The sequence below is a fragment of the Hyla sarda genome, chromosome 1 (assembly GCF_029499605.1).
Source record: "Hyla sarda isolate aHylSar1 chromosome 1, aHylSar1.hap1, whole genome shotgun sequence".
In the NCBI taxonomy this organism is placed as follows: Eukaryota; Metazoa; Chordata; class Amphibia; order Anura; family Hylidae; genus Hyla; species Hyla sarda.
The window spans coordinates 256,582,413-256,610,273 of NC_079189.1; the positions used below are offsets into that span (position 1 = coordinate 256,582,413).

A 27,861-nucleotide genomic window follows, 5' to 3' on the forward strand; every position below is an offset into this window, starting at 1 on the left:
CCATCCTAAGCTTAACGCGCCTGCTCTCGTCAGATCGCAGACTGGTACAGATCTTAGGGCCCGGTAAGTACCGGCATGGGACACTGGCTGGGAATCCCGGCTGCCGTTGACATTTTGCTCTGTTGCCGCCTTACGCTCCCATTCCGAAAAGGATTTATTGATGCTTAAATCCACAGTATACAGGGTGTGAAGATGTCTACGGCCATCCTAAGCTGAATGCGCCTGTTCTCGTCAGATCGCAGACTGCTTCCCAGCTTCGGGCCTGGTAAGTACCAGCATGGGAGACTGGCTGGGAATCCCGGGTGCAGTTGACATTTTGCTCTGTTTCTGCTCCGATTCCGAAAATTATTTATTGATGCTTAAATCCACAGTATACAAAGTGTGAAGCTGTCAACGGCCATCCTAAGCTGAACGCGCCTGCTCTCGTCAGATCACAGACTGCTACCCAGCTTAGGGCCCGTTAAGTACCAGCATGGGAGACTGGCTGGGAATCCCAGGTGGTGTTCACTTTTTGCTCTGTAGCCGCCTTCCGCTTCGATTCCGAAAATGATTTATTGATGCTTAAATCCACAGTATACAGGGTGTGAAGCCGTCTACGGCTATCCTAAGCTGAATGTGCCTGTTCTTGTCAGATCGCAGACTGCTGCCTGGCAAGTACGGGCATGGGAGACTGGCTGGCAATCCAAGGTGCTATTGACATTTTGCTCTGTTGCCGCCTTCCTCTCCGATTCCGAAAAGGATTTATTGATGCTTAAATGCACAGTATAAAAAGCATGAAGCTGTCAATGGCCATCGTAAGCTGAACGCGCCTGCTCTCGTCAGATCGCAGACTGCTACCCAGCTTAGGGCCCGGTAAGTACTGGCAGGGGAGACTGGCTGGGAATCCCAGGTGCCGTTGACATTTTGCTCTATTGCTGCCTTCCGCTCCGATTCCGAAAATAATTTATTGATGCTTAAATCCACAGTATACAAGGTGTGAAGCTGTCGACGGCCATCCTAAGCTTAACGCGCCAGCTCTCGTCAGATCGCAGACTGGTACAGATCTTAGGGCCCGGTAAGTACCGGCATGGGACACTGGCTCGGAATCCCGGCTGCCGTTGACATTTTGCTCTGTTGCCGCCTTCCGTTCCGATTCTGAAAAGGATTTATTGATGCTTAAATGCACAGTATACAGGGTGTGAAGATGTCTACGGCCATCCTAAGCTGAATGCGCCTGTTCTCGTCAGATCGCAGACTGCTACCCAGCTTCGGGCCTGGTAAGTACCAGCATGGGAGACTGGCTGGGAATCCCGGGTGCAGTTGACATTTTGCTCTGTTTCTGCTCCGATTCCGAAAATTATTTATTGATGCTTAAATCCACAGTATACAAAGTGTGAAGCTGAACGCACCTGCTCTCGTCAGATCGCAGACTGCTACCCAGCTTAGGGCCCGTTAAGTACCAGCATGGGAGACTGGCTGGGAATCCCAGGTGTCATTGACATTTTGCTCTGTTGCCGCCTTACGCTCCGATTTCGAAAAGGATTTATTGATGCTTAAATCCACAGTATACAGGGTGTGAAGATGTCTACGGCCATCCTAAGCTGAATGCGCCTGTTCTCGTCAGATCGCAGACTGGTACAGATCTTAGGGCCCGGTAAGTACCGGCATGGGACACTGGCTGGGAATCCCGGCTGCCGTTGACATTTTGCTCTGTTGCCGCCTTCCGTTCCGATTCCGAAAAGGATTTATTGATGCTTAAATGCACAGTATAAAGGGCGAGAAGCTGTCAACGGCCATCCTAAGCTGAACGCGCCTGCTCTCGTCAGATCGCAGACTGCTACCCAGCTTAGGGCCCGGTAAGTACCAGCATGGGAGACTGGCTGGGAATCCCGGCTGCCGTTGACATTTTGCTCTGTTGCCGCCTTCCGTTTCGATTCCGAAAAGGATTTATTGATGCTTAAATGCACAGTATACAAAATGTGAAGCTGTCAACGGCCATCCTAAGCTGAACGCGCCTGCTCTCATCAGATCGCAGACTGCTACCCAGCTTAGGGCCTGGTAAGTACCAGCATGGGAGACTGGCTGGGAATCCCGGGTGCAGTTGACATTTTAATCTGTTGCCGCCTTCCGTTCCGATTCTGAAAAGGATTTATTGATGCTTAAATGCACAGTATACAGGGTGTGAAGATGTCTACGGCCATCCTAAGCTAAATGCGCCTGTTCTCGTCAGATCGCAGACTGCTTCCCAGCTTCGGGCCTGGTAAGTACCAGTATGGGAGACTGGCTGGGAATCCCGGGTGCAGTTGACATTTTGCTCTATTGCTGCCTTCCGCTCCGATTCCGAAAAAAATTTATTGATGCTTAAATCCACAGTATACAAGGTGTGAAGCTGTCGACGGCCATCCTAAGCTTAACGCGCCAGCTCTCGTCAGATCGCAGACTGGTACAGATCTTAGGGCCCGGTAAGTACCGGCATGGGACACTGGCTGGGAATCCCGGCTGCCGTTGACATTTTGCTCTGTTGCCGCCTTCCGTTCCGATTCTGAAAAGGATTTATTGATGCTTAAATGCACAGTATACAGGGTGTGAAGATGTCTACGGCCATCCTAAGCTGAATGCGCCTGTTCTCGTCAGATCGCAGACTGCTTCCCAGCTTCGGGCCTGGTAAGTACCAGCATGGGAGACTGGCTGGGAATCCCTGGTGCAGTTGACATTTTGCTCTGTTTCTGCTCCGATTCCGAAAATTATTTATTGATGCTTAAATCCACAGTATACAAAGTGTGAAGCTGTCAACGGCCATCCTAAGCTGAACGCGCCTGCTCTCGTCAGATCGCAGACTGCTCCCCAGCTTAGGGCCCGTTAAGTACCAGCATGGGAGACTGGCTGGGAATCCCAGGTGTCATTGACATTTTGCTCTGTTGCCGCCTTACGCTCCGATTCCGAAAAGGATTTATTGATGCTTAAATCCACAGTATACAGGGTGTGAAGATGTCTACGGCCATCCTAAGCTGAATGCGCCTGTTCTCGTCAGATCGCAGACTGGTACAGATCTTAGGGCCCGGTAAGTACCGGCATGGGACACTGGCTGGGAATCCCGGATGCCGTTGACATTTTGCTCTGTTGCCGCCTTCCGTTCCGATTCCGAAAAGGATTTATTGATGCTTAAATGCACAGTATAAAGGGCGAGAAGCTGTCAACGGCCATCCTAAGCTGAACGCGCCTGCTCTCGTCAGATCGCAGACTGCTACCCAGCTTAGGGCCCGGTAAGTACCAGCATGGGAGACTGGCTGGGAATCCCGGCTGCCGTTGACATTTTGCTCTGTTGCCGCCTTCCGTTTCTATTTCGAAAAGGATTTATTGATGCTTAAATGCACAGTATACAAAATGTGAAGCTGTCAACGGCCATCCTAAGCTGAACGCGCCTGCTCTCGTCAGATCGCAGACTGCTACCCAGCTTAGGGCCCGGTAAGTACCAGCATGGGAGACTGGCTGGGAATCCCGGGTGCGGTTGACATTTTGCTCTGTTGCCGCCTTCCGCTCCGATTCGGAAAATTATTTATTGATGCTTAAATGCACAGTATAAAGGGCGTGAAGCTGTCAACGACCATCATAAGCTGAACGCGCCTGCTTTCGTCAGATCACAGACTGCTACCCAGCTTAGGCCCGGTAAGTACCAGCATGGGAGACTGGCTGGGAATCCCAGGTGTTGTTGACATTTTGCTCTGTAGCCGCCTTCCGCTCCGATTCCGAAAAGGATTTATTGATGCTTAAATCCACAGTATACAGGGTGTGAAGCCGTCTACGGCTATCCTAAGCTGAATGTGCCTGTTCTTGTCAGATCGCAGACTGCTGCCCGGCAAGTACGGGCATGGGAGACTGGCTGGCAATCCAAGGTGCTATTGACATTTTGCTCTGTTGCCGCCTTCCTCTCCGATTCCGAAAAGGATTTATTGATGCTTAAATGCACAGTATAAAAAGCAAGAAGCTTTCAATGGCCATCCTAAGCTGAACGCGCCTGCTCTCGTCAGATCGCAGACTGCTTCCCAGCTTCGGGCCTGGTAAGTACCAGCATGGGAGACTGGCTGGGAATCCCGGGTGCAGTTGACATTTTGCTCTGTTTCTGCTCCGATTCCGAAAATTATTTATTGATGCTTAAATCCACAGTACACAAAGTGTGAAGCTGTCAACGGCCATCCTAAGCTGAACGCGCCTGCTCTCGTCAGATCGCAGACTTCTACCCAGCTTAGGGCCTGGTAAGTACCAGCATGGGAGACTGGCTGGGAATCCCGGGTGCAGTTGACATTTTAATCTGTTGCCGCCTTCCGCTCCGATTCGGAAAAGGATTTATTGATGCTTAAATCCACAGTACACAGGGTGTGAAGCTGTCAACGGCCATCCTAAGCCTGAACGTGCCTGCTCTCCTCAGATCACAGACTGCTGCCCGGCAGTTACCGGCATGGGAGACTGGCTGGCAATACAAGGTGCCATTGACATTTTGCTCTGTTGCCGCCTTCCTCTCCGATTAATAAAAATATTTATTGATGCTTAAATCCACAATATACAAAGCATGAAGATGTCAACGGCCATCCTAAGCTGAACGCGCCTGCTCTCGTCAGATCGCAGACCGCTACTCAGCTTAGGGCCCAGTAAGTACCGGCATGGGAGACTGGCTGGGAATCTGGGTGCAGTTGACATTTTGCTCTGTTGCCGCCTTCCGTTCCGATTCCGAAAAGGATTTATTGATGCTTAAATGCACAGTATAAAAAGAATGAAGCTGTCAATGGCCATCCTAAGCTGAACGCACCTGCTCTCGTCAGATTGCAGACTGCTACCCAGCTTAGGGCCCGGTAAGTACTGGCATGGGAGACTGGCTGGGAATACCGGTTGCCATTGACATTTTGCTCTATTGCTGCCTTCCGCTCCGATTCCGAAAAGAATTTATTGATGCTTAAATCCACAGTATACAAGGTGTGAAGCTGTCAACGGCCATCCTAAGCTTAACGCGCCTGCTCTCGTCAGATCGCAGACTGGTACAGATCTTAGGGCCCGGTAAGTACCGGCATGGGACACTGGCTGGGAATCCCGGCTGCCGTTGACATTTTGCTCTGTTGCCGCCTTCCGTTCCGATTCCGAAAAGGATTTATTGATGCTTAAATGCACAGTATACAAAGTGTGAACCTGTCAACGGCCATCCTAAGCTGAATGCGCCTGCTCTCGTCAGATCGCAGACTGATACCCAGCTTAGGGCCTGGTAAGTACCAGCATGGGAGACTGGCTGGGAATTCCGGGTGCAGTTGACATTTTAATCTGTTGCCGCCTTCCGCTCCGATTCCGAAAAGGATTTATTGATGCTTAAATCCACAGTATAAAGGGCATGAAGCTGTCAACGGCCATCCTAAGCTGAACGCGCCTGCTCTCGTCAGATCGCAGACTGCTACCCAGCTTAGGGCCCGGTAGGTACCAGCATGGGAGACTGGCTGGGAATCCCAGGTGTTGTTGACATTTTGCTCTGTAGCCGCCTTCCGCTCCGATTCCGAAAAGGATTTATTGATGCTTAAATCCACAGTATAGAGGGTGTGAAGCCATCTACGGCTATCCTAAGCTGAATGTGCCTGTTGTTGTCAGATCGCAGACTGCTGCCCAGCAAGTACGGGCATGGGAGACTGGCTGGCAATCCAAGGTGCTATTGACATTTTGCTCTGTTGCTGCCTTCCTCTCCGATTCCGAAAAGGATTTATTGATGCTTAAATGCACAGTATAAAAAGCATGAAGCTGTCAATGGCTGTCCTAAGCTGAACGCGCCTGCTCTCGTCAGATCGCAGACTGCTACCCAGCTTAGGGCCTGGTAAGTACTGGCATGGGAGACTGGCTGGGAATCCCGGGTGCCGTTGACATTTTGCTCTATTGCTGCCTTCCGCTCCGATTCCGAAAAGAATTTATTGATGCTTAAATCCACAGTATACAAGGTGTGAAGCTGTCGACGGCCATCCTAAGCTTAACGCGCCTGCTCTTGTCAGATCGCAGACTGGTACAGATCTTTGGGCCGGTAAGTACCGGCATGGGACACTGGCTGGGAATCCCGGCTGCCGTTGACATTTTGCTCTGTTGCCGCCTTCCGTTTCCGATTCCGAAAAGGATTTATTGATGCTTAAATGCACAGTATAAAGGGCGAGAAGCTGTCAACGGCCATCCTAAGCTGAACGTGCCTGCTCTCGTCAGATCGCAGACTGCTACCCAGCTTAGGGCCCGGTAAGTACCAGCATGGGAGACTGGCTGGGAATCCCAGGTGCAGTTGACCTTTTGCTCTGTTGCCGCCTTACGCTCCTTACGCTTACGATTTATTGATGCTTAAATCCACAGTATACAGGGTGTGAAGATGTCTACGGCCATCCTAAGCTGAATGCGCCTGTTCTTGTCAGATCGCAGACTGTTACCCAGCTTAGGGCCTGGTAAGTACCAGCATGGGAGACTTTCTGGGAATCCCGGGTGCAGTTGACACTTTAATCTGTTGCCGCCTTCCGCTCCGATTCGGAAAAGGATTTATTGATGCTTAAATCCACAATACACAGGGTGTGAAGCTGTCAACGGCCATCCTAAGCCTGAACGTGCCTGCTCTCCTCAGATCGCAGACTGCTGCCCGGCAGTTACCGGCATGGGAGACTGGCTGGCAATCCAAGGTGCCGTTGACATTTTGCTTTGTTGCCGCCTTCCTCTCCGATTAATAAAAATATTTATTGATGCTTAAATCCACAGTATACAAGGCGTGAAGATGTCAACGGCCATCCTAAGCTGAACGCGCCTGCTCTCGTCAGATCGCAGACTGCTACCCAGCTTAGGGCCCAGTAAGTACCGGCATGGGAGACTGGCTGGGAATCCCGGGTGCAGTTGACATTATGCCCTGTTGCCGCCTTCCGTTCCGATTCCGAAAAGGATTTATTGATGCTTAAATGCACAGTATAAAAAGCATGAAGCTGTCAATGGCCATCCTAAGCTGAACGCGCCTGCTCTCGTCAGATCGCAGACTGCTACCCAGCCTAGGGCCCATTAAGTACCGGCATGGGAGACTGGCTGGGAATCCCGGGTGTAGTTGACATTTTGCTCTGTTGCCGCCTTCCGTTCCGATTCCGAAAATGATTTATTGATGCTTAAATGCACAGTATAAAAATCATGAAGCTGTCAATGGCCATCCTAAGCTGAACGCGCCTGCTCTCGTCAGATCGCAGACTGCTACCCAGCTTAGGGCCTGGTAAGTACTGGCATGGGACACTGGCTGGGAATCCCGGCTGCCGTTGACATTTTGCTCTGTTGCCGCCTTCCGTTCCGATTCCGAAAAGGATTTATTGATGCCTAAATGCACAGTATAAAGGGAGAGAAGCTGTCAACGGCCATCCTAAGCTGAACGCGCCTGCTCTCGTCAGATTGCAGACTGCTACCCAGCTTAGGGCTCAGTAAGTACCGGCATGGGAGACTGGCTGGGAATCCCTTGTGCAGTTGACATTTTGCTCTGTTGCCGCCTTCCGCTCCGATTCCGAAAAAGGATTTATTGATGCTTAAATGCGCAGTACAAAAATCATGAAGCTGTCAATGGCCATCCTAAGCTGGACGCGCCTGCTCTCGTCACATCGCAGACTGCTACCCAGCTTAGGGCCCGGTAAGTACTGGCATGGGAGACTGGCTGGGAATCCCGGTTGCCGTTGACATTTTGCTCTTATGCTGCCTTCAGTTCCGATTCCGAAAAGGATTTATTGATGCCTAAATGCACAGTATACAAAGTGTAAAGCTGTCAACGGCCATCCTAAGCTGAACGCGCCTGCTCTCGTCAGATCGCAGACTGCTACCCAGCTTAGGGCCTGGTAAGTACCAGCATGGGAGACTGGCTGGGAATCCCGGGTGCAGTTGACAATTTAATCTGTTGCTGCCTTCCGCTCCGATTCGGAAAAGGATTTATTGATGCTTAAATGCACAGTATAAAGGGCGTGAAGCTGTCAACGGCCATCCTAAGCTGAATGCGCCTGTTCTCGTCAGATTGCAGACAGCTACCCAGCTTAGGGCCCGGTAAGTACCAGCATGGGAGACTGGCTGGGAATCCCAGGTGTTGTTGACATTTTGCTCTGTAGCCGCCTTCCTCTCCGATTCCGAAAAGGATTTATTGATGCTTAAATGCACAGTATAAAAAGCATGAAGCTGTCATTGGCCATCCTAAGCTGAACGCGCCTGCTCTCGTCAGATCGCAGACTGCTACCCAGCTTAGGGCCCGGTAAGTACCAGCAGGGGAGACTGGCTGGGAATCCCGGGTGCCGTTGACATTTTGCTCTATTGCTGCTTTCCGCTCCGATTCCGAAAATAATTTATTGATGCTTAAATCCACAGTATACAAGGTGTGAAGCTGTCGACGGCCATCCTAAGCTTAACGCGCCTGCTCTTGTCAGATCGCAGACTGGTACAGATCTTAGGGCCCGGTAAGTACCGGCATGGGACACTGGCTGGGAATCCCGGCTGCCGTTGACATTTTGCTCTGTTGCCGCCTTCCGTTTCCAATTCCGAAAAGGATTTATTGATGCTTAAATGCACAGTATAAAAAGCATGAAGCTGTCAATGGCCATCCTAAGCTGAACGTGCCTGCTCTCGTCAGATCGCAGACTGCTACCCAGCTTAGGGCTCGGAAAGTACCAGCATGGGAGACTGGCTGGGAATCCCAGGTGTCGTTGACATTTTGCTCTGTTGCCGCCTTACGCTCCGATTCCGAAAAGGATTTATTGATGCTTAAATCCACAGTATACAGGGTGTGAAGATGTCTACGGCCATCCTAAGCTGAATGCGCCTGTTCTCGTCAGATCGCAGACTGCTACCTAGCTTCGGGCCTGGTAAGTACTGGCTGGGAATCCCGGGTGGAGTTGACATTTTGCTCTGTTTCTGCTACGAGTCCGAAAATTATTTATTGATACTTAAATCCACAGTATACAAAGTGTGAAGCTGTCAACGGCCATCCTAAGCTGAACGCGCCTGCTCTCGTCAGATCGCAGACTTCTACCCAGCTTAGGGCCTGGTAAGTACCAGCATGGGAGACTGGCTGGGAATCCCGGGTGCAGTTGACATTTTAATCTGTTGCCGCCTTCCGCTCCGATTCGGAAAAGGATTTATTGATGCTTAAATCCACAATACACAGGGTGTGAAGCTGTCAACGGCCATCCTAAGCCTGAACGTGCCTGCTCTCCTCAGATCGCAGACCGCTGCCCGGCAGTTACCGGCATGGGAGACTGGCTGGCAATCCAAGGTGCCGTTGACATTTTGCTTTGTTGCCGCCTTCCTCTCCGATTAATAAAAATATTTATTGATGCTTAAATGCACCTGGGAATCCCGGGTGCAGTTGACATTATGCTCTGTTGCCGCCTTCCGTTCCGATTCCGAAAAGGATTTATTGATGCTTAAATGCACAGTATAAAAAGCATGAAGCTGTCAATGGCCATCCTAAGCTGAACGCGCCTGCTCTCGTCAGATCGCAGACTGCTACCCAGCCTAGGGCCCATTAAGTACCGGCATGGGAGACTGGCTGGGAATCCCGGGTGCAGTTGACATTTTGCTCTGTTGCCGCCTTCCGTTCCGATTCCGAAAAGGATTTATTGATGCTTAAATGCACAGTATAAAAATCATGAAGCTGTCAATGGCCATCCTAAGCTGAACGTGCCTGCTCTCGTCAGATCGCAGACTGCTACCCAGCTTAGGGCCTGGTAAGTACTGGCATGGGACACTGGCTGGGAATCTCGGCTGCCGTTGACATTTTGCTCTGTTGCCGCCTTCCGTTCCGATTCCGAAAAGGATTTATTGATGCCTAAATGCACAGTATAAAGGGCGAGAAGCTGTCAACAGCCATCCTAAGCTGAACGTGCCTGCTCTCGTCAGATTGCAGACTGCTACCCAGCTTAGGGCTCAGTAAGTACCGGCATGGGAGACTGGCTGGGAATCCCGGGTGCAGTTGACATTTTGCTCTGTTGCCGCCTTCCGCTCCGATTCCGAAAAAGGATTTATTGATGCTTAAATGCGCAGTATAAAAATCATGAAGCTGTCAATGGCCATCCTAAGCTGAACGCGCCTGCTCTCGTCACATCGCAGACTGCTACCCAGCTTAGGGCCCGGTAAGTACTGGCATGGGAGACTGGCTGGGGATCCCGGTTGCCGTTGACATTTTGCTCTTATGCCGCCTTCAGTTCCGATTCCGAAAAGGATTTATTGATGCTTAAATGCACAGTATACAAAGTGTGAAGCTGTCAACGGCCATCCGAAGCTGAACGCGCCTGCTCTCGTCAGATCGCAGACTGCTACCCAGCTTAGGGCCTGGTAAGTACCAGCATGGGAGACTGGCTGGGAATCCCGGGTGCAGTTGACATTTTAATCTGTTGCTGCCTTCCGCTCCGATTCGGAAAAGGATTTATTGATGCTTAAATGCACAGTATAAAGGGCGTGAAGCTGTTAACGGCCATCCTAAGCTGAACGCGCCTGCTCTCGTCATATCGCAGACTGCTACCCAGCTTAGGGCCCGGTAAGTACTAGCATGGGAGACTGGCTGGGAATCCCAGGTGTTGTTGACATTTTGCTCTGTAGCCGCCTTCCGCTCCGATTCCGAAAAGGATTTATTGATGCTTAAATCCACAGTATACAGGGTGTGAAGCCGTCTACGGCTATCCTAAGCTGAATGTGCCTGTTCTTGTCAGATCGCAGACTGCTGCCCGGCAAGTACAGGCATGGGAGACTGGCTGGCAATCCAAGGTGCTATTGACATTTTGCTCTGTTGCCGCCTTCCTCTCCGATTCCGAAAAGGATTTATTGATGCTTAAATGCACAGTATAAAAAGCATGAAGCTGTCAATGGCCATCCTAAGCTGAGCGCGCCTGCTCTCGTCAGATCGCAGACTGCTACCCAGCTTAGGGCCCGGTAAGTACCAGCATGGGAGACTGGCTGGGAATCCCGGGTGCCGTTGACATTTTGCTCTATTGCTGCTTTCCGCTCCGATTCCGAAAAGAATTTATTGATGCTTAAATCCACAGTATACAAGGTGTGAAGCTGTCGACGGCCATCCTAAGCTTAACGCGCCTGCTCTTGTCAGATCGCAGACTGGTACAGATCTTAGGGCCCGGTAAGTACCGGCATGGGACACTGGCTCGGAATCCCGGCTGCCGTTGACATTTTGCTCTGTTGCCGCCTTCCGTTTCCGATTCCGAAAAGGATTTATTGATGCTTAAATGCACAGTATAAAGGGCAAGAAGCTCTCAACGGCCATCCTAAGCTGAACGCGCCTGCTCTCGTCAGATTGCAGACTGCTACCCAGCTTAGGGCTCAGTAAGTACCGGCATGGGAGACTGGCTGGGAATCCCGGGTGCAGTTGACATTTTGCTCTGTTGCCGCCTTCCGCTCCGATTCCGAAAAAGGATTTATTGATGCTTAAATGCGCAGTATAAAAATCATGAAGCTGTCAATGGCCATCCTAAGCTGGACGCGCCTGCTCTCGTCACATCGCAGACTGCTACCCAGCTTAGGGCCCGGTAAATACTGGCATGGGAGACTGGCTGGGAATCCCGGTTGCCGTTGACATTTTGCTCTTATGCTGCCTTCAGTTCCGATTCCGAAAAGGATTTATTGATGCCTAAATGCACAGTATACAAAGTGTGAAGCTGTCAACGGCCATCCTAAGCTGAACGCGCCTGCTCTCGTCAGATCGCAGACTGCTACCCAGCTTAGGGCCTGGTAAGTACCAGCATGGGAGACTGGCTGGGAATCCCGGGTGCAGTTGACATTTTAATCTGTTGCTGCCTTCCGCTCCGATTCGGAAAAGGATTTATTGATGCTTAAATGCACAGTATAAAGAGCGTGAAGCTGTCAACGGCCATCCTAAGCTGAACGCGCCTGCTCTCGTCAGATTGCAGACTGCTACTCAGCTTAGGGCCCGGTAAGTACCAGCATGGGAGACTGGCTGGGAATCCCAGGTGTTGTTGACATTTTGCTCTGTAGCCGCCTTCCTCTCAGATTCCGAAAAGGATTTATTGATGCTTAAATGCACAGTATAAAAAGCATGAAGCTGTCAATGGCCATCCTAAGCTAAACGCGCCTGCTCTCGTCAGATCGCAGACTGCTACCCAGCTTAGGGCCCGGTAAGTACCAGCATGGGAGACTGGCTGGGAATCCCGGGTGCCGTTGACATTTTGCTCTATTGCTGCTTTCCGCTCCGATACCGAAAATAATTTATTGATGCTTAAATCCACAGTATACAAGGTGTGAAGCTGTCGACGGCCATCCTAAGCTTAACGCGCCTGCTCTTGTCAGATCGCAGACTGGTACAGATCTTAGGGCCCGGTAAGTACCGGCATGGGACACTGGCTGGGAATCCCGGCTGCCGTTGACATTTTGCTCTGTTGCCGCCTTCCGTTTCCAATTCCGAAAAGGATTTATTGATGCTTAAATGCACAGTATAAAGGGCAAGAAGCTGTCAACGGCCATCCTAAGCTGAACGTGCCTGCTCTCGTCAGATCGCAGACTGCTACCCAGCTTAGGGCTCGGAAAGTACCAGCATGGGAGACTGGCTGGGAATCCCAGGTGTCGTTGACATTTTGCTCTGTTGCCGCCTTACGCTCCGATTCCGAAAAGGATTTATTGATGCTTAAATCCACAGTATACAGGGTGTGAAGATGTCTACGGCCATCCTAAGCTGAATGCGCCTGTTCTCGTCAGATCGCAGACTGCTACCTAGCTTCGGGCCTGGTAAGTACTGGCTGGGAATCCCGGGTGGAGTTGACATTTTGCTCTGTTTCTGCTACGAGTCCGAAAATTATTTATTGATACTTAAATCCACAGTATACAAAGTGTGAAGCTGTCAACGGCCATCCTAAGCTGAACGCGCCTGCTCTCGTCAGATCGCAGACTTCTACCCAGCTTAGGGCCTGGTAAGTACCAGCATGGGAGACTGGCTGGGAATCCCGGGTGCAGTTGACATTTTAATCTGTTGCCGCCTTCCGCTCCGATTCGGAAAAGGATTTATTGATGCTTAAATCCACAATACACAGGGTGTGAAGCTGTCAACGGCCATCCTAAGCCTGAACGTGCCTGCTCTCCTCAGATCGCAGACCGCTGCCCGGCAGTTACCGGCATGGGAGACTGGCTGGCAATCCAAGGTGCCGTTGACATTTTGCTTTGTTGCCGCCTTCCTCTCCGATTAATAAAAATATTTATTGATGCTTAAATGCACCTGGGAATCCCGGGTGCAGTTGACATTATGCTCTGTTGCCGCCTTCCGTTCCGATTCCGAAAAGGATTTATTGATGCTTAAATGCACAGTATAAAAAGCATGAAGCTGTCAATGGCCATCCTAAGCTGAACGCGCCTGCTCTCGTCAGATCGCAGACTGCTACCCAGCCTAGGGCCCATTAAGTACCGGCATGGGAGACTGGCTGGGAATCCCGGGTGCAGTTGACATTTTGCTCTGTTGCCGCCTTCCGTTCCGATTCCGAAAAGGATTTATTGATGCCTAAATGCACAGTATAAAGGGCGAGAAGCTGTCAACAGCCATCCTAAGCTGAACGTGCCTGCTCTCGTCAGATTGCAGACTGCTACCCAGCTTAGGGCTCAGTAAGTACCGGCATGGGAGACTGGCTGGGAATCCCGGGTGCAGTTGACATTTTGCTCTGTTGCCGCCTTCCGCTCCGATTCCGAAAAAGGATTTATTGATGCTTAAATGCGCAGTATAAAAATCATGAAGCTGTCAATGGCCATCCTAAGATGAACGCGCCTGCTCTCGTCACATCGCAGACTGCTACCCAGCTTAGGGCCCGGTAAGTACTGGCATGGGAGACTGGCTGGGAATCCCGGTTGCCGTTGACATTTTGCTCTTATGCCGCCTTCAGTTCCGATTCCGAAAAGGATTTATTGATGCTTAAATGCACAGTATACAAAGTGTGAAGCTGTCAACGGCCATCCGAAGCTGAACGCGCCTGCTCTCGTCAGAGCGCAGACTGCTACCCAGCTTAGGGCCTGGTAAGTACCAGCATGGGAGACTGGCTGGCAATCCCGGGTGCAGTTGACATTTTAATCTGTTGCTGCCTTCCGCTCCGATTCGGAAAAGGATTTATTGATGCTTAAATGCACAGTATAAAGGGCGTGAAGCTGTCAACGGCCATCCTAAGCTGAACGCGCCTGCTCTCGTCAGATCGCAGACTGCTACCCAGCTTAGGGCCCGGTAAGTACTAGCATGGGAGACTGGCTGGGAATCCCAGGTGTTGTTGACATTTTGCTCTGTAGCCGCCTTCCGCTCCGATTCCGAAAAGGATTTATTGATGCTTAAATCCACAGTATACAGGGTGTGAAGCCGTCTACGGCTATCCTAAGCTGAATGTACCTGTTCTTGTCAGATCGCAGACTGCTGCCCGGCAAGTACAGGCATGGGAGACTGGCTGGCATTCCAAGGTGCCATTGACATTTTGCTCTGTTGCCGCCTTCCGCTCCGATTCCGAAAAAGGATTTATTGATGCTTAAATGCGCAGTATAAAAATCATGAAGCTGTCAATGGCCATCCTAAGCTGAACGCGCCTGCTCTCGTCACATCGCAGACTGCTACCCAGCTTAGGGCCCGGTAAGTACTGGCATGGGAGACTGGCTGGGAATCCCGGTTGCCGTTGACATTTTGCTCTTATGCCGCCTTCAGTTCCGATTCCGAAAAGGATTTATTGATGCTTAAATGCACAGTATACAAAGTGTGAAGCTGTCAACGGCCATCCGAAGCTGAACGCGCCTGCTCTCGTCAGAGCGCAGACTGGTACAGATCTTAGGGCCCGGTAAGTACCGGCATGGGACACTGGCTGGGAATCCCGGCTGCCGTTGACATTTTGCTCTGTTGCCGCCTTCCGTTTCCAATTCCGAAAAGGATTTATTGATGCTTAAATGCACAGTATAAAGGGCAAGAAGCTGTCAACGGCCATCCTAAGCTGAACGTGCCTGCTCTCGTCAGATCGCAGACTGCTACCCAGCTTAGGGCTCGGAAAGTACCAGCATGGGAGACTGGCTGGGAATCCCAGGTGTCGTTGACATTTTGCTCTGTTGCCGCCTTACGCTCCGATTCCGAAAAGGATTTATTGATGCTTAAATCCACAGTATACAGGGTGTGAAGATGTCTACGGCCATCCTAAGCTGAACGTGCCTGCTCTCGTCAGATCGCAGACTGCTACCCAGCTTAGGGCCTGGTAAGTACTGGCATGGGACACTGGCTGGGAATCTCGGCTGCCGTTGACATTTTGCTCTGTTGCCGCCTTCCGTTCCGATTCCGAAAAGGATTTATTGATGCCTAAATGCACAGTATAAAGGGCGAGAAGCTGTCAACAGCCATCCTAAGCTGAACGTGCCTGCTCTCGTCAGATTGCAGACTGCTACCCAGCTTAGGGCTCAGTAAGTACCGGCATGGGAGACTGGCTGGGAATCCCGGGTGCAGTTGACATTTTGCTCTGTTGCCGCCTTCCGCTCCGATTCCGAAAAAGGATTTATTGATGCTTAAATGCGCAGTATAAAAATCGTGAAGCTGTCAATGGCCATCCTAAGCTGAACGCGCCTGCTCTCGTCACATCGCAGACTGCTACCCAGCTTAGGGCCCGGTAAGTACTGGCATGGGAGACTGGCTGGGAATCCCGGTTGCCGTTGACATTTTGCTCTCATGCCGCCTTCAGTTCCGATTCCGAAAAGGATTTATTGATGCTTAAATGCACAGTATACAAAGTGTGAAGCTGTCAACGGCCATCCGAAGCTGAACGCGCCTGCTCTCGTCAGATCGCAGACTGCTACCCAGCTTAGGGCCTGGTAAGTACCAGCATGGGAGACTGGCTGGGAATCCCGGGTGCAGTTGACATTTTAATCTGTTGCTGCCTTCCGCTCCGATTCGGAAAAGGATTTATTGATGCTTAAATGCACGGTATAAAGGGCGTGAAGCTGTCAACGGCCATCCTAAGCTGAACGCGCCTGCTCTCGTCAGATCGCAGACTGCTACCCAGCTTAGGGCCCGGTAAGTACTAGCATGGGAGACTGGCTGGGAATCCCAGGTGTTGTTGACATTTTGCTCTGTAGCCGCCTTCCGCTCCGATTCCGAAAAGGATTTATTGATGCTTAAATCCACAGTATACAGGGTGTGAAGCCGTCTACGGCTATCCTAAGCTGAATGTGCCTGTTCTTGTCAGATCGCAGACTGCTGCCCGGCAAGTACAGGCATGGGAGACTGGCTGGCAATCCAAGGTGCTATTGACATTTTGCTCTGTTGCCGCCTTCCTCTCCGATTCCGAAAAGGATTTATTGATGCTTAAATGCACAGTATAAAAAGCATGAAGCTGTCAATGGCCATCCTAAGCTGAACGCGCCTGCTCTCGTCAGATCGCAGACTGCTACCCAGCTTAGGGCCCGGTAAGTACCAGCATGGGAGACTGGCTGGGAATCCCGGGTGCCGTTAACATTTTGCTCTATTGCTGCTCTCCGCTCCGATTCCGAAAAGAATTTATTGATGCTTAAATCCACAGTATACAAGGTGTGAAGCTGTCGACGGCCATCCTAAGCTTAACGCGCCTGCTCTTGTCAGATCGCAGACTGGTACAGATCTTAGGGCCCGGTAAGTACCGGCATGGGACACTGGCTCGGAATCCCGGCTGCCGTTGACATTTTGCTCTGTTGCCGCCTTCCGTTTCCGATTCCGAAAAGGATTTATTGATGCTTAAATGCACAGTATAAAGGGCAAGAAGCTCTCAACGGCCATCCTAAGCTGAACGCGCCTGCTCTCGTCAGATTGCAGACTGCTACCCAGCTTAGGGCTCAGTAAGTACCGGCATGGGAGACTGGCTGGGAATCCCGGGTGCAGTTGACATTTTGCTCTGTTGCCGCCTTCCGCTCCGATTCCGAAAAAGGATTTATTGATGCTTAAATGCGCAGTATAAAAATCATGAAGCTGTCAATGGCCATCCTAAGCTGGACGCGCCTGCTCTCGTCACATCGCAGACTGCTACCCAGCTTAGGGCCCGGTAAGTACTGGCATGGGAGACTGGCTGGGAATCCCGGTTGCCGTTGACATTTTGCTCTTATGCTGCCTTCAGTTCCGATTCCGAAAAGGATTTATTGATGCCTAAATGCACAGTATACAAAGTGTGAAGCTGTCAACGGCCATCCTAAGCTGAACGCGCCCGCTCTCGTCAGATCGCAGACTGCTACCCAGCTTAGGGCCTGGTAAGTACCAGCATGGGAGACTGGCTGGGAATCCCGGGTGCAGTTGACATTTTAATCTGTTGCTGCCTTCCGCTCCGATTCGGAAAAGGATTTATTGATGCTTAAATGCACAGTATAAAGGCCGTGAAGCTGTCAACGGCCATCCTAAGCTGAACGCGCCTGCTCTCGTCAGATTGCAGACTGCTACCCAGCTTAGGGCCCGGTAAGTACCAGCATGGGAGACTGGCTGGGATTCCCAGGTGTTGTTGACATTTTGCTCTGTAGCCGCCTTCCTCTCCGATTCCGAAAAGGATTTATTGATGCTTAAATGCACAGTATAAAAAGCATGAAGCTGTCAATGGCCATCCTAAGCTGAACGCGCCTGCTCTCGTCAGATCGCAGACTGCTACCCAGCTTAGGGCCCGGTAAGTACCAGCATGGGAGACTGGCTGGGAATCCCGGGTGCCGTTGACATTTTGCTCTATTGCTGCTTTCCGCTCCGATTCCGAAAATAATTTATTGATGCTTAAATCCACAGTATACAAGGTGTGAAGCTGTCGACGGCCATCCTAAGCTTAACGCGCCTGTTCTTGTCAGATCGCAGACTGGTACAGATCTTAGGGCCCGGTAAGTACCGGCATGGGACACTGGCTGGGAATCCCGGCTGCCGTTGACATTTTGCTCTGTTGCAGCCTTCCGTTTCCAATTCCGAAAAGGATTTATTGATGCTTAAATGCACAGTATAAAGGGCAAGAAGCTGTCAACGGCCATCCTAAGCTGAACGTGCCTGCTCTCGTCAGATCGCAGACTGCTACCCAGCTTAGGGCTCGGAAAGTACCAGCATGGGAGACTGGCTGGGAATCCCAGGTGTCGTTAACATTTTGCTCTGTTGCCGCCTTACGCTCCGATTCCGAAAAGGATTTATTGATGCTTAAATCCACAGTATAAAAAGCATGAAGCTGTCAATGGCCATCCTAAGCTGAACGCGCCTGCTCTCGTCAGATCGCAGACTGCTACCCAGCTTAGGGCCCGGTAAGTACCAGCATGGGAGACTGGCTGGGAATCCCGGGTGCCGTTAACATTTTGCTCTATTGCTGCTTTCCGCTCCGATTCCGAAAAGAATTTATTGATGCTTAAATCCACAGTATACAAGGTGTGAAGCTGTCGACGGCCATCCTAAGCTTAACGCGCCTGCTCTTGTCAGATCGCAGACTGGTACAGATCTTAGGGCCCGGTAAGTACCGGCATGGGACACTGGCTCGGAATCCCGGCTGCCGTTGACATTTTGCTCTGTTGCCGCCTTCCGTTTCCGATTCCGAAAAGGATTTATTGATGCTTAAATCCACAGTATACAGGGTGTGAAGCCGTCTACGGCTATCCTAAGCTGAATGTGCCTGTTCTTGTCAGATCGCAGACTGCTGCCCGGCAAGTACAGGCATGGGAGACTGGCTGGCAATCCAAGGTGCCATTGACATTTTGCTCTGTTGCCGCCTTCCTCTCCGATTCCGAAAAGGATTTATTGATGCTTAAATGCACAGTATAAAAATCATGAAGTTGTCAATGGCCATCCTAAGCTGAACGCGCCTGCTCTCGTCAGATCGCAGACTGCTACCCAGCTTAGGGCCCGGTAAGTACCAGCATGGGAGACTGGCTGGGAATCCCGGGTGCCGTTGACATTTTGCTCTATTGCTGCTTTCCGCTCCGATTCCGAAAAGAATTTATTGATGCTTAAATCCACAGTATACAAGGTGTGAAGCTGTCGACGGCCATCCTAAGCTTAACGCGCCTGCTCTTGTCAGATCGCAGACTGGTACAGATCTTAGGGCCCGGTAAGTACCGGCATGGGACACTGGCTCGGAATCCCGGCTGCCGTTGACATTTTGCTCTGTTGCCGCCTTCCGTTTCCGATTCCGAAAAGGATTTATTGATGCTTAAATGCACAGTATAAAGGGCAAGAAGCTGTCAACGGCCATCCTAAGCTGAACGTGCCTGCTCTCGTCAGATCGCAGACTGCTACCCAGCTTAGGGCTCGGAAAGTACCAGCATGGGAGACTGGCTGGGAATCCCAGGTGTCGTTGACATTTTGCTCTGTTGCCGCCTTACGCTCCGATTCCGAAAAGGATTTATTGATGCTTAAATCCACAGTATACAGGGTGTGAAGATGTCTACGGCCATCCTAAGCTGAATGCGCCTGTTCTCGTCAGATCGCAGACTGCTACCCAGCTTTGGGCCTGGTAAGTACCAGCATGGGAGACTGGCTGGGAATCCCGGGTGGAGTTGACATTTTGCTCTGTTTCTGCTACGAGTCCGAAAATTATTTATTGATGCTTAAATCCACAGTATACAAAGTGTGAAGCTGTCAATGGCCATCCTAAGCTGAACGCGCCTGCTCTCGTCAGATCGCAGACTTCTACCCAGCTTAGGGCCTGGTAAGTACCAGCATGGGAGACTGGCTGGGAATCCCGGGTGCAGTTGACATTTTAATCTTTTGCCGCCTTCCGCTCCGATTCGGAAAAGGATTTATTGATGCTTAAATCCACAATACACAGGGTGTGAAGCTGTCAACGGCCATCCTAAGCCTGAACGTGCCTGCTCTCCTCAGATCACAGACTGCTGCCCGGCAGTTACCGGCATGGGAGACTGGCTGGCAATACAAGGTGCCATTGACATTTTGCTCTGTTGCCGCCTTCCTCTCCGATTAATAAAAATATTTATTGATGCTTAAATCCACAATATACAAGGCGTGAAGATGTCAACGGCCATCCTAAGCTGAACGCGCCTGCTCTCGTCAGATCGCAGACCTCTACCCAGCTTAGGGCCCAGTAAGTACCGGCATGGGAGACTGGCTGGGAATCCGGGTGCAGTTGACATTTTGCTCTGTTGCCGCCTTCCGTTCCGATTCCGAAAAGGATTTATTGATGCTTAAATGCACAGTATAAAAAGCATGAAGCTGTCAATGGCCATCCTAAGATGAACGCGCCTGCTCTCGTCAGATTGCAGACTGATACCCAGCTTAGGGCCTGGTAAGTACCAGCATGGGAGACTGGCTGGGAATCCCGGGTGCAGTTGACATTTTAATCTGTTGCCGCCTGCCGCTCCGATTCGGAAAAGGATTTATTGATGCTTAAATGCACAGTATAAAGGGCGTGAAGCTGTCAACGGCCATCCTAAGCTGAACGCGCCTGCTCTCGTCAGATCGCAGACTGCTACCCAGCTTAGGGCCCGGTAGGTACCAGCATAGGAGACTGGCTGGGAATCCCAGGTGTTGTTGACATTTTGCTCTGTAGCCGCCTTCCGCTCCGATTCCGAAAAGGATTTATTGATGCTTAAATCCACAGTATACAGGATGTGAAGCCGTCTACGGCTATCTTAAGCTGAATATGCCTGTTCTTGTCAGATCGCAGACTGCTGCCCGGCAAGTACGGGCATGGGAGACTGGCTGGCAATCCAAGGTGCTATTGACATTTTGCTCTGTTGCCGCCTTCCTCTCCGATTCCGAAAAGGATTTATTGATGCTTAAATGCACAGTATAAAAAGCATGAAGTTGTCAATGGCTGTCCTAAGCTGAATGTGCCTGCTCTCGTCAGATCGCAGACTGCTACCCAGCTTAGGGCCCGGTAAGTACTGGCATGGGAGACTGGCTGGGAATCCCGGGTGCGGTTGACATTTTGCTCTATTGCTGCCTTCCGCTCCGATTCCGAAAATAATTTATTGATGCTTAAATCCACAGTATACAAGGTGTGAAGCTGTCGACGGCCATCCTAAGCTTAACACGCCTGCTCTTGTCAGATCGCAGACTGGTACAGATCTTAGGGCCCGGTAAGTACCGACATGGGACACTGGCTGGGAATCCCGGCTGCCGATGACATTTTGCTCTGTTGCCGCCTTCCGTTTCCGATTCCGAAAAGGATTTATTGATGCTTAAATGCACAGTATAAAGGGCGAGAAGCTGTCAACGGCCATCCTAAGCTGAACGTGCCTGCACTCGTCAGATCGCAGACTGCTATCCAGCTTAGGGCCTGGTAAGTACCAGCAGGGGAGACTGGCTGGGAATCCCGGGTGTCGTTGACATTTTGCTCTGTTGCCGCCTTCCGTTCCGATTCCGAAAAGGATTTATTGATGCTTAAATGCACAGTATAAAAATCATGAAGCTGTCAATGGCCATCCTAAGCTGAACGCGCCTGCTCTCGTCAGATCGCAGACTGCTACCCAGCTTAGGGCCTGGTAAGTACTGGCATGGGACACTGGCTGGGAATCTCGGCTGCCGTTGACATTTTGCTCTGTTGCCGCCTTCCGTTCCGATTCCGAAAAGGATTTATTGATGCCTAAATGCACAGTATAAAGGGCGAGAAGCTGTCAACGGCCATCCTAAGCTGAACGCGCCTGCTCTCGTCAGATTGCAGACTGCTACCCAGTTTAGGGCACAGTAAGTACCGGCATGGGAGACTGGCTGGGAATCCCGGGTGCAGTTGACATTTTGCTCTGTTGCCGCCTTCCGCTCCGATTCCGAAAAAGGATTTATTGATGCTTAAATGCGCAGTATAAAAATCACGAAGCTGTCCATGGCCATCCTAAGCTGAACACGTCTGCTCTTGTCACATCGCAGACTGCTAAGCAGCTTAGGGCCCGGTAAGTACTGGCATGGGAGACTGGCTGGGAATCCCGGTTGACATTTTGCTCTTATGCCGCCTTCAGTTCCGATTCCGAAAAGGATTTATTGATGCTTAAATGCACAGTATACAAAGTGTGAAGCTGTCAACGGCTATCCTAAGCTGAACGCGCCTGCTCTCGTCAGATCGCAGACTGCTACCCAGCTTAGGGCCTGGTAAGTACCAGCATGGGAGACTGGCTGGGAATCCCAGGTGCAGTTGACATTTTAATCTGTTGCTTCCTTCCGCTCCGATTCGGAAAAGGAGTTATTGATGCTTAAATGCACAGTATAAAGGGCGTGAAGCTGTCAACGGCCATCCTAAGCTGAACGCGCCTGCTCTCGTCAGATCGCAGACTGCTACCCAGCTTAGGGCCCGGTAAGTACAAGCATGGGAGACTGGCTGGGAATCCCAGGTGTTGTTGACATTTTGCTCTGTAGCCGCCTTCCGCTCCGATTCCGAAAAGGATTTATTGATGCTTAAATCCACAGTATACAGGGTGTGAAGCCGTCTACGGCTATCCTAAGCTGAATGTGCCTGTTCTTGTCAGATCGCAGACTGCTGCCCGGCAAGTACGGGCATGGGAGACTGGCTGGCAATCCAAGGTGCTATTGACATTTTGCTCTGTTACCGCCTTCCTCTCCGATTCCGAAAAGGATTTATTGATGCTTAAATGCACAGTATAAAAAGCATGAAGCTGTCAATGGCCATCCTAAGCTGAACGCGCCTGCTCTCGTCAGATTGCAGACTGCTACCCAGCTTAGGGCCCGGTAAGTACTGGCATGGGAGACTGGCTGGGAATACCGGTTGCCATTGACATTTTGCTCTATTGCTGCCTTCCGCTCCGATTCCGAAAAGAATTTATTGATGCTTAAATCCACAGTATACAAGGTGTGAAGCTGTCAACGGCCATCCTAAGCTTAACGCGCCTGCTCTCGTCAGATCGCAGACTGGTACAGATCTTAGGGCCCGGTAAGTACCGGCATGGGACACTGGCTGGGAATCCCGGCTGCCGTTGACATTTTGCTCTGTTGCCGCCTTCCGTTCCGATTCCGAAAAGGATTTATTGATGCTTAAATGCACAGTATACAAAGTGTGAACGTGTCAACGGCCATCCTAAGCTGAATGCGCCTGCTCTCGTCAGATCGCAGACTGATACCCAGCTTAGGGCCTGGTAAGTACCAGCATGGGAGACTGGCTGGGAATCCCGGGTGCAGTTGACATTTTAATCTGTTGCCGCCCTCCGCTCCGATTCGAAAAAGGATTTATTGATGCTTAAATGCACAGTATAAAGGGCAAGAAGCTGTCAACGGCCATCCTAAGCTGAACGTGCCTGCTCTCGTCAGTTCGCAGACTGCTACCCAGCTTAGGGCTCGGAAAGTACCAGCATGGGAGACTGGCTGGGAATCCCAGGTGTCGTTGACATTTTGCTCTGTTGCCGCCTTACGCTCCGATTCCGAAAAGGATTTATTGATGCTTAAATCCACAGTATACAGGGTGTGAAGATGTCTACGGCCATCCAAAGCTGAATGCGCCTGTTCTCGTCAGATCGCAGACTGCTACCCAGCTTCGGGCCTGGTAAGTACCAGCATGGGAGACTGGCTGGGAATCCCGGGTGGAGTTGACATTTTGCTCTGTTTCTGCTACGAGTCCGAAAATTATTTATTGATGCTTAAATCCACAGTATACAAAGTGTGAAGCTGTCAATGGCCATCCTAAGCTGAACGCGCCTGCTCTCGTCAGATCGCAGACTTCTACCCAGCTTAGGGCCTGGTAAGTACCAGCATGGGAGACTGGCTGGGAATCCCGGGTGCAGTTGACATTTTAATCTTTTGCCGCCTTCCGCTCCGATTCGGAAAAGGATTTATTGATGCTTAAATCCACAATACACAGGGTGTGAAGCTGTCAACGGCCATCCTAAGCCTGAACGTGCCTGCTCTCCTCAGATCACAGACTGCTGCTCGGCAGTTACCGGCATGGGAGACTGGCTGGCAATACAAGGTGCCATTGACATTTTGCTCTGTTGCCGCCTTCCTCTCCGATTAATAAAAATATTTATTGATGCTTAAATCCACAATATACAAGGCGTGAAGATGTCAACGGCCATCCTAAGCTGAACGCGCCTGCTCTCGTCAGATCGCAGACCGCTACCCAGCTTAGGGCCCAGTAAGTACCGGCATGGGAGACTGGCTGGGAATCCGGGTGCAGTTGACATTTTGCTCTGTTGCCGCCTTCCGTTCCGATTCCGAAAAGGATTTATTGATGCTTAAATGCACAGTATAAAAAGCATGAAGCGGTCAATGGCCATCCTAAGCTGAACGCGCCTGCTCTCGTCAGATTGCAGACTGCTACCCAGCTTAGGGCCCGGTAAGTACTGGCATCGGAGACTGGCTGGGAATACCGGTTGCCATTGACATTTTGCTCTATTGCTGCCTTCCGCTCCGATTCCGAAAATAATTTATTGATGCTTAAATCCACAGTATACAAGGTGTGAAGCTGTCAACGGCCATCCTAAGCTTAACGCGCCTGCTCTCGTCAGATCGCAGACTGGTACAGATCTTAGGGCCCGGTAAGTACCGGCATGGGACACTGGCTGGGAATCCCGGCTGCCGTTGACATTTTGCTCTGTTGCCGCCTTCCGTTCCGATTCCGAAAAGGATTTATTGATGCTTAAATGCACAGTATACAAAGTGTGAACCTGTCAACGGCCATCCTAAGCTGAATGCGCCTGCTCTCGTCAGATCGCAGACTGATACCCAGCTTAGGGCCTGGTAAGTACCAGCATGGGAGACTGGCTGGGAATCCCGGGTGCAGTTGACATTTTAATCTGTTGCCGCCTTCCGCTCCGATTCGGAAAAGGATTTATTGATGCTTAAATGCACAGTATAAAGGGCGTGAAGCTGTCAACGGCCATCCTAAGCTGAATGCGCCTGCTCTCGTCAGATCGCAGACTGCTACCCAGCTTAGGGCCCGGTAAGTACTGGCATGGGAGACTGGCTGGGAATCCCGGGTGCGGTTGACATTTTGCTCTATTGCTGCCTTCCGCTCCGATTCCGAAAATAATTTATTGATGCTTAAATCCACAGTATACAAGGTGTGAAGCTGTCGACGGCCATCCTAAGCTTAACGCGCCTGCTCTTGTCAGATCGCAGACTGGTACAGATCTTAGGGCCCGGTAAGTACCGACATGGGACACTGGCTGGGAATCCCAGCTGCCGATGACATTTTGCTCTGTTGCCGCCTTCCGTTTCCGTTTCCGATTCCGAAAAGGATTTATTGATGCTTAAATGCACAGTATAAAGGGCGAGAAGCTGTCAACGGCCATCCTAAGCTGAACGTGCCTGCACTCGTCAGATCGCAGACTGCTATCCAGCTTAGGGCCTGGTAAGTACCAGCAGGGGAGACTGGCTGTGAATCCCGGGTGTCGTTGACATTTTGCTCTGTTGCCGCCTTACGTTCCGATTCCGAAAAGGATTTATTGATGCTTAAATGCACAGTATAAAAATCATGAAGCTGTCAATGGCCATCCTAAGCTGAACGCGCCTGCTCTCGTCAGATCGCAGACTGCTACCCAGCTTAGGGCCTGGTAAGTACTGGCATGGGACACTGGCTGGGAATCTCGGCTGCCGTTGACATTTTGCTCTGTTGCCGCCTTCCGTTCCGATTCCGAAAAGGATTTATTTATGCCTAAATGCACAGTATAAAGGGCGAGAAGCTGTCAACGGCCATCCTAAGCTGAAAGCGCCTGCTCTCGTCAGATTGCAGACTGCTACCCAGCTTAGGGCCCAGTAAGTACCGGCATGGGAGACTGGCTGGGAATCCCGGGTGCAGTTGACATTTTGCTCTGTTGCCGCCTTCCGCTCCGATTCCGAAAAAGGATTTATTGATGCTTAAATGCGCAGTATAAAAATCACGAAGCTGTCAATGGCCATCCTAAGCTGAACACGCCTGCTCTTGTCACATCGCAGACTGCTAAGCAGCTTAGGGCCCGGTAAGTACTGGCATGGGAGACTGGCTGGGAATCCCGGTTGACATTTTGCTCTTATGCCGCCTTCAGTTCCGATTCCGAAAAGGATTTATTGATGCTCAAATGCACAGTATACAAAGTGTGAAGCTGTCAACGGCCATCCTAAGCTGAACGCGCCTGCTCTCGTCAGATCGCAGAATGCTACCCAGCTTAGGGCCTGGTAAGTACCAGCATGGGAGACTGGCTGGGAATCCCGGGTGCAGTTGACATTTTAATCTGTTGCTGCCTTCCGCTCCGATTCGGAAAAGGATTTATTGATGCTTAAATGCACAGTATAAAGGACGTGAATCTGTCAACGGCCATCCTAAGCTGAACGCGCCTGCTCTCGTCAGATCGCAGACTGCTTCCCAGCTTAGGGCCCGGTAAGTACCAGCATGGGAAACTGGCTGGGAATCCCAGGTGTTGTTGACATTTTGCTCTGTAGCCGCCTTCCGCTCCGATTCCGAAAAGGATTTATTGATGCTTAAATCCACAGTATACAGGGTGTGAAGCCGTCTACGGCTATCCTAAGCTGAATGTGTCTGTTCTTGTCAGATCGCAGACTGCTGCCCGGCAAGTACGGGCATGGGAGACTGGCTGGCAATCCAAGGTGCTATTGACATTTTGCTCTGTTACCGCCTTCCTCTCCGATTCCGAAAAGGATTTATTGATGCTTAAATGCACAGTATAAAAAGCATGAAGCTGTCAATGGCCATCCTAAGCTGAACGCGCCTGCTCTCGTCAGATTGCAGACTACTACCCAGCTTAGGGCCCGGTAAGTACTGGCATGGGAGACTGGCTGGGAATACCGGTTGCCATTGACATTTTGCTCTATTGCTGCCTTCCGCTTCGATTCCGAAAAGAATTTATTGATGCTTAAATCCACAGTATACAAGGTGTGAAGCTGTCAACGGCCATCCTAAGCTTAACGCGCCTGCTCTCGTCAGATCGCAGACTGGTACAGATCTTAGGGCCCGGTAAGTACCGGCATGGGACACTGGCTGGGAATCCCGGCTGCCGTTGACATTTTGCTCTGTTGCCGCCTTCCGTTCCGATTCCGAAAAGGATTTATTGATGCTTAAATGCACAGTATACAAAGTGTGAACGTGTCAACGGCCATCCTAAGCTGAATGCGCCTGCTCTCGTCAGATCGCAGACTGATACCCAGCTTAGGGCCTGGTAAGTACCAGCATGGGAGACTGGCTGGGAATCCCGGGTGCAGTTGACATTTTAATCTGTTGCCGCCTTCCGCTCCGATTCGGAAAAGGATTTATTGATGCTTAAATGCACAGTATAAAGGGCGTGAAGCTGTCAACGGCCATCCTAAGCTGAACGCGCCTGCTCTCGTCAGATCGCAGACTGCTACCCAGCTTAGGGCCCGGTAGGTACCAGCATGGGAGACTGGCTGGGAATCCCAGGTGTTGTTGACATTTTGCTCTGTAGCCGCCTTCCGCTCCGATTCCGAAAAGGATTTATTGATGCTTAAATCCACAGTATACAGGGTGTGAAGCCGTCTACGGCTATCCTAAGCTGAATGTGCCTGTTCTTGTCAGATCGCAGACTGCTGCCCGGCAAGTACGGGCATGGGAGACTGGCTGGCAATCCAAGGTGCTATTGACATTTTGCTCTGTTGCCGCCTTCCTCTCCGATTCCGAAAAGGATTTATTGATGCTTAAATGCACAGTATAAAAAGCATGAAGCTGTCAATGGCTGTCCTAAGCTGAACGTGCCTGCTCTCGTCAGATCGCAGACTGCTACCCAGCTTAGGGCCCGGTAAGTACTGGCATGGGAGACTGGCTGGGAATCCCGGGTGCGCTTGACATTTTGCTCTATTGCTGCCTTCCGCTCCGATTCCGAAAAGAATTTATTGATGCTTAAATCCACAGTATACAAGGTGTGAAGCTGTCGACGGCCATCCTAAGCTTAACGCGCCTGCTCTTGTCAGATCGCAGACTGGTACAGATCTTTGGGCCCGGTAAGTACCGGCATGGGACACTGGCTGGGAATCCCGGCTGC

At 51.0% G+C, this 27,861-nt stretch overlaps 25 pseudogenes; all 25 read left to right on the top strand.

Annotated features, from left to right (window-relative positions):
* The first annotated feature begins 1,764 nt into the window (after positions 1-1,764).
* LOC130333398 (5S ribosomal RNA) lies at positions 1,765-1,884 on the top strand (annotated as a pseudogene).
* An 82-nt stretch (positions 1,885-1,966) lies between these two features.
* LOC130327864 (5S ribosomal RNA) lies at positions 1,967-2,086 on the top strand (annotated as a pseudogene).
* A 1,085-nt stretch (positions 2,087-3,171) lies between these two features.
* On the top strand, positions 3,172-3,291 carry LOC130333409 (5S ribosomal RNA; annotated as a pseudogene).
* An 82-nt stretch (positions 3,292-3,373) lies between these two features.
* On the top strand, positions 3,374-3,493 carry LOC130352387 (5S ribosomal RNA; annotated as a pseudogene).
* A 1,868-nt stretch (positions 3,494-5,361) lies between these two features.
* Positions 5,362-5,481, top strand: LOC130352358 (5S ribosomal RNA; annotated as a pseudogene).
* A 272-nt stretch (positions 5,482-5,753) lies between these two features.
* On the top strand, positions 5,754-5,873 carry LOC130352979 (5S ribosomal RNA; annotated as a pseudogene).
* Positions 5,874-6,157: 284 nt separating this feature from the next.
* Positions 6,158-6,277, top strand: LOC130352392 (5S ribosomal RNA; annotated as a pseudogene).
* A 1,484-nt stretch (positions 6,278-7,761) lies between these two features.
* LOC130349071 (5S ribosomal RNA) lies at positions 7,762-7,881 on the top strand (annotated as a pseudogene).
* Positions 7,882-7,963: 82 nt separating this feature from the next.
* Positions 7,964-8,083, top strand: LOC130334793 (5S ribosomal RNA; annotated as a pseudogene).
* Positions 8,084-10,837: 2,754 nt separating this feature from the next.
* Positions 10,838-10,957, top strand: LOC130339668 (5S ribosomal RNA; annotated as a pseudogene).
* Positions 10,958-11,647: 690 nt separating this feature from the next.
* Positions 11,648-11,767, top strand: LOC130349077 (5S ribosomal RNA; annotated as a pseudogene).
* An 82-nt stretch (positions 11,768-11,849) lies between these two features.
* On the top strand, positions 11,850-11,969 carry LOC130352952 (5S ribosomal RNA; annotated as a pseudogene).
* Positions 11,970-12,051: 82 nt separating this feature from the next.
* On the top strand, positions 12,052-12,171 carry LOC130353050 (5S ribosomal RNA; annotated as a pseudogene).
* Positions 12,172-14,129: 1,958 nt separating this feature from the next.
* Positions 14,130-14,249, top strand: LOC130314953 (5S ribosomal RNA; annotated as a pseudogene).
* Positions 14,250-15,938: 1,689 nt separating this feature from the next.
* LOC130314964 (5S ribosomal RNA) lies at positions 15,939-16,058 on the top strand (annotated as a pseudogene).
* Positions 16,059-16,330: 272 nt separating this feature from the next.
* LOC130352829 (5S ribosomal RNA) lies at positions 16,331-16,450 on the top strand (annotated as a pseudogene).
* A 1,094-nt stretch (positions 16,451-17,544) lies between these two features.
* On the top strand, positions 17,545-17,664 carry LOC130317185 (5S ribosomal RNA; annotated as a pseudogene).
* A 487-nt stretch (positions 17,665-18,151) lies between these two features.
* On the top strand, positions 18,152-18,271 carry LOC130352822 (5S ribosomal RNA; annotated as a pseudogene).
* Positions 18,272-18,746: 475 nt separating this feature from the next.
* LOC130317188 (5S ribosomal RNA) lies at positions 18,747-18,866 on the top strand (annotated as a pseudogene).
* A 1,478-nt stretch (positions 18,867-20,344) lies between these two features.
* LOC130333158 (5S ribosomal RNA) lies at positions 20,345-20,464 on the top strand (annotated as a pseudogene).
* Positions 20,465-21,944: 1,480 nt separating this feature from the next.
* LOC130352690 (5S ribosomal RNA) lies at positions 21,945-22,064 on the top strand (annotated as a pseudogene).
* Positions 22,065-22,146: 82 nt separating this feature from the next.
* On the top strand, positions 22,147-22,266 carry LOC130352849 (5S ribosomal RNA; annotated as a pseudogene).
* Positions 22,267-24,741: 2,475 nt separating this feature from the next.
* On the top strand, positions 24,742-24,861 carry LOC130347296 (5S ribosomal RNA; annotated as a pseudogene).
* A 1,094-nt stretch (positions 24,862-25,955) lies between these two features.
* On the top strand, positions 25,956-26,075 carry LOC130331392 (5S ribosomal RNA; annotated as a pseudogene).
* Positions 26,076-27,155: 1,080 nt separating this feature from the next.
* LOC130352359 (5S ribosomal RNA) lies at positions 27,156-27,275 on the top strand (annotated as a pseudogene).
* Positions 27,276-27,861: the final 586 nt, after the last annotated feature.